We start from the raw sequence: 8,600 nt of genomic DNA, 5'->3' as shown, positions 1-8,600 counted from the left end.
AACAGTTAAACGGCTAAAGTGTCATGCTCAAGGATGCTCCACTACATCCATAAAGATGCTGTTATAGGACCTGATTAGACATCCAGAACTGACTGGAACACTTTAGTTAGAAAAGCTTGTTTGGTTTTGGGGACTAACTTCACATGATTTAACTATACAGGTCTTGAGTCTGTCATTTGTGGTGTCTGTATGATGTTGGTAAGTTATTTGTGGTTTTAATTCCAGGTGACAGGCTCTCAGGCTCCTGTTGATGGTGCGCTGCCTGAATCAGCCAGAACTTGGCAGGACTCTGACCCTGATGATAACATCAAACAAGATGCCAGCCAACAGGTAACATTCAGTTAGACTTTGTTGTAAGAAATAAACTTTGTAGACCTTTTCTTGTTCTCTTAGTTTACAGCTTTTAGTTGGAAAGCTGTTCTTTAGTCAGAAGGTACCTTAAACAGCATTCAGCCAACCATTGGATCACACGGTTTTAGTGGTTCTCCTCATAGAGCCCAAACGAACCAGTGGCACACACACCTATAGATGGATTGTTGAAACATGCGCCCATGGGTGTCCAACCAAGCCAATCATTCACACACACATAACAGATTTGTGATGGCTACTTGTGGGGCCCTCCGTATGGATCTAAAGTTGTCTTGGTTATTCCAACCAAGCCAATCATTCACACTCACATAATAACAGATTTCTGATGGCTACTTGTGGGGCCCTCCGTATGGATCGAAGGTTGTCTCATGTTTTTAGATCATATTTTGGTTATGGACATTATGGAGGCTGATTATATTACAGCTATAGTTCCACACATCCTCAACAGCAAAACGACTAAAGTGTCATGCTGAAGGATGCTCCACTACATCCATAAAGATGCTGTTATAGGACCTGATTAGACATCAGGTCTGACTGGAACACTTTAGTTAGAAAAGCTTGTTTGGTTTTGGGGACTAACTTCACATGATTTAACTATACAGGTCTTGAGTCTGTCATTTGTGGTGTCTGTATGATGTTGGTAAGTTATTTGTGGTTTTAATTCCAGGTGACAGGCTCTCAGGCTCCTGTTGACGGTGCTCTGCCTGAACCAGCCAGAACTTGGCAGGACTCTGTCCCTGATGATAATATCAAACAAGATGCCAGCCAACAGGTAACATTCAGTTAGACTTTGTTGTAAGAAATCAACTTTGTAGACCTTTTCTTGTTCTCTTAGTTTACAGCTTTTAGTTGGAAAGCTGTTCTTTAGTCAGAAGGTACCTTAAACAGCATTCAGCCAACCATTGGATCACACGGTTTTAGTGGTTCTCCTCATAGAGCCCAAACGAACCAGTGGCACACACACCTATAGAAGGATTGTTGAAACATGCGCCCATGGGTGTCCAACCAAGCCAATCATTCACACACACATAACAGATTTCTGATGGCTACTTGTGGGGCCCTCCGTATGGATCTAAAGTTGTCTTGGTTATTCCAACCAAGCCAATCATTCACACACACACAATAACAGATTTCTGATGGCTACTTGTGGGGCCCTCCGTATGGATCAAAGGTTGCCTCATGTTTTTAGATCATATTTTGGTTATGGACATTATGGAGGCTGATTATATTACAGCTATAGTTCCACACATCCTCAACAGCTAAACGGCTAAAGTGTCATGCTGAAGGATGCTCCACTACATCCATAAAGATGCTGTTATAGGACCTGATTAGACATCAGGTCTGACTGGAACACTTTAGTTAGAAAAGCTTGTTTGGTTTTGGGGACTAACTTCACATGATTTAACTATACAGGTCTTGAGTCTGTCATTTGTGGTGTCTGTATGATGTTGGTAAGTTATTTGTGGTTTTAATTCCAGGTGACAGGCTCTCAGGCTCCTGTTGACGGTGCTCTGCCTGAACCAGCCAGAACTTGGCAGGACTCTGACCCTGATGATAACATCAAACAAGATGCCAGCCAACAGGTAACATTCAGTTAGACTTTGTTGTAAGAAATCAACTTTGTAGACCTTTTCTTGTTCTCTTAGTTTACAGCTTTTAGTTGGAAAGCTGTTCTTTAGTCAGAAGGTACCTTAAACAGCATTCAGCCAACCATTGGATCACATGGTTTTAGTGATTCTCCTCATAGAGCCCAAACGAACCAGTGGCACACACACCTATAGAAGGATTGTTGAAACATGCGCCCATGGGTGTCCAACCAAGCCAATCATTCACACACACATAACAGATTTCTGATGGCTACTTGTGGGGCCCTCCGTATGGATCTAAAGTTGTCTTGGTTATTCCAACCAAGCCAATCATTCACACACACACAATAACAGATTTCTGATGGCTACTTGTGGGGCCCTCCGTATGGATCGAAAGTTGTCTTGGTTATTCCAACCAAGCCAATCATTCACACACACATAATAACAGATTTCTCATGGCTACTTGTGGGGCCCTCCGTATGGATCGAAAGTTGTCTTGGTTGTTCCAACCAAGCCAATCATTCACACACACATAATAACAGATTTCTGACAGCTACTTGTGGGGCCCTCCGTATTGACCGAAGGTTGTCTCATGTTTTTAGATCATATTTTGGTTATGGACATTATGGAGGCTGATTATATTACAGCTATAGTTCCACACATCCTCAACAGCAAAACGGCTAAAGTGTCATGCTGAAGGATGCTCCACTACATCCATAAAGATGCTGTTATAGGACCTGATTAGACATCAGGGCTGACTGGAACACTTTAGTTAGAAAAGCTTGTTTGGTTTTGGGGACTAACTTCACATGATTTAACTATACAGGTCTTGAGTCTGTCATTTGTGGTGTCTGTATGATGTTGGTAAGTTATTTGTGGTTTTAATTCCAGGTGACAGGCTCTCAGGCTCCTGTTGACGGTGCGCTGCCTGAACCAGCCAGAACTTGGCAGGACTCTGACCCTGATGATAACATCAAACAAGATGCCAGCCAACAGGTAACATTCAGTTAGACTTTGTTGTAAGAAATAAACTTTGTAGACCTTTTCTTGTTCTCTTAGTTTACAGCTTTTAGTTGGAAAGCTGTTCTTTAGTCAGAAGGTACCTTAAACAGCATTCAGCCAACCATTGGATCACACGGTTTTAGTGGTTCTCCTCATAGAGCCCAAACGAACCAGTGGCACACACACCTATACATGGATATTTGAAACATGCGCCCATGGGTGTCCAACCAAGCCAATCATTCACACACACATAACAGATTTCTGATGGCTACTTGTGGGGCCCTCCGTATGGATCGAAAGTTGTCTTGGTTATTCCAACCAAGCCAATCATTCACACACACATAACAGATTTCTCATGGCTACTTGTGGGGCCCTCCGTATGGATCGAAAGTTGTCTTGGTTATTCCAACCAAGCCAATCATTCACACACACATAATAACAGATTTCTGACGGCTACTTGTGGGGCCCTCCGTATTGACCGAAGGTTGTCTCATGTTTTTAGATCATATTTTGGTTATGGACATTATGGAGGCTGATTATATTACAGCTATAGTTCCACACATCCTCAACAGCAAAACGGCTAAAGTGTCATGCTGAAGGATGCTCCACTACATCCATAAAGATGCTGTTATAGGACCTGATTAGACATCAGGGCTGACTGGAACACTTTAGTTAGAAAAGCTTGTTTGGTTTTGGGGACTAACTTCACATGATTTAACTATACAGGTCTTGAGTCTGTCATTTGTGGTGTCTGTATGATGTTGGTAAGTTATTTGTGGTTTTAATTCCAGGTGACAGGCTCTCAGGCTCCTGTTGACGGTGCGCTGCCTGAACCAGCCAGAACTTGGCAGGACTCTGGCCCTGATGATAACATCAAACAAGATGCCAGCCAACAGGTAACATTCAGTTAGACTTTGTTGTAAGAAATAAACTTTGTAGACCTTTTCTTGTTCTCTTAGTTTACAGCTTTTAGTTGGAAAGCTGTTCTTTAGTCAGAAGGTACCTTAAACAGCATTCAGCCAACCATTGGATCACACGGTTTTAGTGGTTCTCCTCATAGAGCCCAAACGAACCAGTGGCACACACACCTATAGAAGGATTGTTAAAACATGTGCCCATGGGTGTCCAACCAAGCCAATCATTCACACACACAACAGATTTCTGATGGCTACTTGTGGGGCCCTCCGTATGGATCTAAAGTTGTCTTGGTTATTCCAACCAAGCCAATCATTCACACACACACAATAACAGATTTCTGATGGCTACTTGTGGGGCCCTCCGTATGGATCGAAAGTTGTCTCATGTTTTTAGATCATATTTTGGTTATGGACATTATGGAGGCTGATTATATTACAGCTATAGTTCCACACATCCTCAACAGCTAAACGGCTAAAGTGTCATGCTGAGGGATGCTCCACTACATCCATAAAGATGCTGTTATAGGACCTGATTAGACATCAGGTCTGACTGGAACACTTTAGTTAGAAAAGCTTGTTTGGTTTTGGGGACTAACTTCACATGATTTAACTATACAGGTCTTGAGTCTGTCATTTGTGGTGTCTGTATGATGTTGGTAAGTTATTTGTGGTTTTAATTCCAGGTGACAGGCTCTCAGGCTCCTGTTGACGGTGCGCTGCCTGAACCAGCCAGAACTTGGCAGGACTCTGACCCTGATAATAACATCAAACAAGATGCCAGCCAACAGGTAACATTCAGTTAGACTTTGTTGTAAGAAATAAACTTTGTAGACCTTTTCTTGTTCTCTTAGTTTACAGCTTTTAGTTGGAAAGCTGTTCTTTAGTCAGAAGGTACCTTAAACAGCATTCAGCCAACCATTGGATCACACGGTTTTAGTGGTTCTCCTCATAGAGCCCAAACGAACCAGTGGCACACACACCTATAGATGGATATTTGAAACATGCGCCCATGGGTGTCCAACCAAGCCAATCATTCACACACACATAAAAGATTTCTGATGGCTACTTGTGGGGCCCTCCGCATGGATCGAAAGTTGTCTTGGTTATTCCAACCAAGCCAATCATTCACACACACATAATAACAGATTTCTGATGGCTACTTGTGGGGCCCTCCGTATGGATCTAAAGTTGTCTTGGTTATTCCAACCAAGCCAATCATTCACACACACATAATAACAGATTTCTGATAGCTACTTGTGGGGCCCTCCGTATGGATCGAAGGTTGTCTCATGTTTTTAGATCATATTTCGGTTATGGACATTATGGAGGCTGATTATATTACAGCTATAGTTCCACACATCCTCAACAGTTAAACGGCTAAAGTGTCATGCTCAAGGATGCTCCACTACATCCATAAAGATGCTGTTATAGGACCTGATTAGACATCCAGAACTGACTGGAACACTTTAGTTAGAAAAGCTTGTTTGGTTTTGGGGACTAACTTCACATGATTTAACTATACAGGTCTTGAGTCTGTCATTTGTGGTGTCTGTATGATGTTGGTAAGTTATTTGTGGTTTTAATTCCAGGTGACAGGCTCTCAGGCTCCTGTTGATGGTGCGCTGCCTGAATCAGCCAGAACTTGGCAGGACTCTGACCCTGATGATAACATCAAACAAGATGCCAGCCAACAGGTAACATTCAGTTAGACTTTGTTGTAAGAAATAAACTTTGTAGACCTTTTCTTGTTCTCTTAGTTTACAGCTTTTAGTTGGAAAGCTGTTCTTTAGTCAGAAGGTACCTTAAACAGCATTCAGCCAACCATTGGATCACACGGTTTTAGTGGTTCTCCTCATAGAGCCCAAACGAACCAGTGGCACACACACCTATAGATGGATTGTTGAAACATGCGCCCATGGGTGTCCAACCAAGCCAATCATTCACCCACACATAACAGATTTGTGATGGCTACTTGTGGGGCCCTCCGTATGGATCTAAAGTTGTCTTGGTTATTCCAACCAAGCCAATCATTCACACTCACATAATAACAGATTTCTGAAATATGGTTTCTTGTGGCTTCTTTGTTGTAAATTTTGGAGCCTTTTCCATGTTTTATATGTAAAATTTCCTGTGATATAAGGTTTTGGCATATTTCAGAGGATGTGTACAGCACCGGTCGTCTACCAGTTAAGATATTGGACAGAAATTTTAATTATTTTGAGCAAAGAAATTCTAGTCTTTATATTAATACAGCATATAAGAGTAGCTTGCAGAAACTAACAACACATTTCTTTTAATTCCCTCCATAGAGCTATCAATTATCAAAGGAGTTTCTCAAAGTGGACTACTCAGACAGTGATGATACTGACAATGATTCCCAAAAGGACTGCTCTGTACCTCTGCAAATCAATCTGCTCAAAACAAGAGTATATTAAATTTGACCAAGCATTCTTATACAGGTGCAGTTAATTTTTGTTTTAGAATATTGCTATACTGTGTTTTTTTTCTGTACTTAAAAATCATCATTTCAGATGGGCTGATCCCAGAAGTGATAGAAGTGACCTCTTGTACCTCCGCATCTCGTGGCCCAAGTAATGAAAAGTCTGCCAAAAAGGGAGGTGAGTTTAGAGTAATCCTTTTCAATATATAACTTTATCACAGTTGCTTTTAAATTGCCCAATTGTTACTACTGTATCAGTATCTAATTATCCTCACATATGCTGCTTACTAAGATTTAGATGACCCAAGCAAGATATATTAAACACCACTTGACTTTTTTTCTTAGACATGTAAGGTCTAAACTTTTGAATTTTGTCATAAAATGAAAATTGACCCATCCTTTCTCATGTGAGTTACAGGTCATTGCTAACCTTGATTATATGTGAGATGTTTGTTTACATCTATTTTTAAATAGAGGTAATGTATACATGACACATTTACCTCAAAAGAGAGAAAGAAAAATTGCTCTAGATTAACCTATTAGTGAATATGCAAATTCACACATTGTCACACCAAGGCAGATACCATTCTTATACAGCTTGCATTTAATTTTTTACACACTATATATTTCCAAATTTACTTTTATCATCTTTGTTTGTCCATGTGTAGCACGTTATCAAAGCAAATTCCCCATACATGTAAAACACTGTCTGAAAAAAGTTTTTCTCTGATTTTTATTTTTTATTTTCCCTGATTTTGCAACAACTTGTATCTGTTCTTAATGGTTTTGTCAGAGAAATGGTGCATCCCAATGTGCTGCCATGGTGGAGTTTGACTGCCTGTGCAACCTCTGTAGGGTCCAGGAATTGCTTCATCTACCAGCAGTGACATTCTGGTCAAATGCAAAACTGCTTAAAAGTAATCAAGAAAATGAGAGACCTCTTTCCCCCACCACCAAAACTGGGGGCATTCTAATGTTACCCTTTTGTGCATCTATTTTTAATTTTGTTAATATCAAAACAGCTGACACTGAAGACCACCTAGCAACTTAAATGACCGGATTACTATCTCAGATATTAACTGATTTACTTATGTCTATTGTAGGCTCATCACTGTTGACAAAGATAGTTGACGTTATAAAATATCTCATTTGAATTATATTGTCGGATAATTGTACATAAAGTGAATGTATTCTTTATGCAATTTTGTTCTAATTAAGTTGTAAACTAAAAAGTGCTCTTCCTATGCCCTTAGGTAACGGAAAAGTTGTGAAAAGAAGCTGGACCCCAGAGGAATGTGCTGCAGTAAATAAACATTCAAGGAAGTATATATTGACAAATCAGGTTCCTGGTAAGCTTGACTGCGAGAGATGCATTGCTGCAGAACCACAAGCACCGAGCTGTTAAGTACTTTGTCAAAAAGAGAATAACCACCATGAGGAGAAAATATGAGTGAAACAGCTTCCCTTAACAGAGATAGAAACACATGGCTGGTCCTGTTTCACCATTTGTTCACTATTTGTTTGTGATTTTTTTTATGCTCCACTTCTCCTGTTCGTAAATGTTAGATTAAATAAGTTCCTTTATTCATTGGCTACATTTGTAATGTGTCCATTTAAAATTTTGACTCGACAATTATTACTTGTAAATCCTGTGTACTTTATAGTTAGCTAAAATGCAGAATTTAAATATTTTAAAATGTACCAATATGACTGAACAAATTGAAGAATATTAAGACTGTGACCAAGGAAAATGGACCAGAATCTGAATAAAGACTTCAGAATGTATTTTAGAATGCACATTTCAATGTATATCTAGTATATTTAGCCAGATGAAAGTATTAATAACACTAACAAAATTTTTAGGTTTTCTCAAATGATTAAGTCCACACAAATGCATGTTTGGGTTAGATTAGGGTTGGGGTTGAACTTGATAGATCCTCTTTATAAAGGCAGACCTAACAAGTCTTAAATCTTAACAGCAAGCTCCATAACTGGCTAAAAAAATAATGTGTGTATAGGTAGACCTCTTAAGGTTGAAATATTAAAAGCGATCCCCATAACTGACTAAAAATCTCATGTGTGTAAAGGTGGACCCCGCAAAGCCGGAATGTTAGAAACAGGCCCCAGATATGACTGAAAAACTGACATGAAAAAAAAAGTTTCAAATTGTGTTTATTGAAAGTGATTTTTAGTAACAAGATTTTTTTTGGGAGTTGCCTGATTTTTTTCATAGTTCTTGGACCACTAGAAAGGGTGGACCCCAGAACTCGGTAAATTAAGTTGGGT

General features: G+C 39.8%; 2 long non-coding RNA genes across 3 annotated transcripts; both read left to right on the top strand.

Annotated features, from left to right (window-relative positions):
• Positions 1-228: 228 nt before the first annotated feature.
• Positions 229-1,958, top strand: LOC125984713 (uncharacterized). The gene is made up of 3 exons (XR_011087592.1): positions 229-330; positions 1,037-1,141; positions 1,848-1,958. It is a non-coding gene; the product is annotated as an uncharacterized lncRNA (long non-coding RNA).
• Positions 1,959-5,460: 3,502 nt separating this feature from the next.
• Positions 5,461-8,099, top strand: LOC137839567 (uncharacterized). 2 transcript variants are annotated; one of them, XR_011087672.1, is made up of 3 exons: positions 5,461-5,568; positions 6,184-6,492; positions 7,568-8,099. It is a non-coding gene; the product is annotated as an uncharacterized lncRNA (long non-coding RNA). The 2 variants fall into 2 exon arrangements; XR_011087671.1 differs by lacking the exon at positions 5,461-5,568 and having other exon boundaries at positions 5,591-6,492.
• The last annotated feature ends 501 nt before the right edge of the window (positions 8,100-8,600 follow it).

This window comes from Syngnathus scovelli, chromosome 1 (assembly GCF_024217435.2).
Source record: "Syngnathus scovelli strain Florida chromosome 1, RoL_Ssco_1.2, whole genome shotgun sequence".
In the NCBI taxonomy this organism is placed as follows: Eukaryota; Metazoa; Chordata; class Actinopteri; order Syngnathiformes; family Syngnathidae; genus Syngnathus; species Syngnathus scovelli.
The sequence above is the reverse complement of the archived record's forward strand: the minus strand, read 5'-3'. Positions and strand labels throughout refer to the sequence as shown.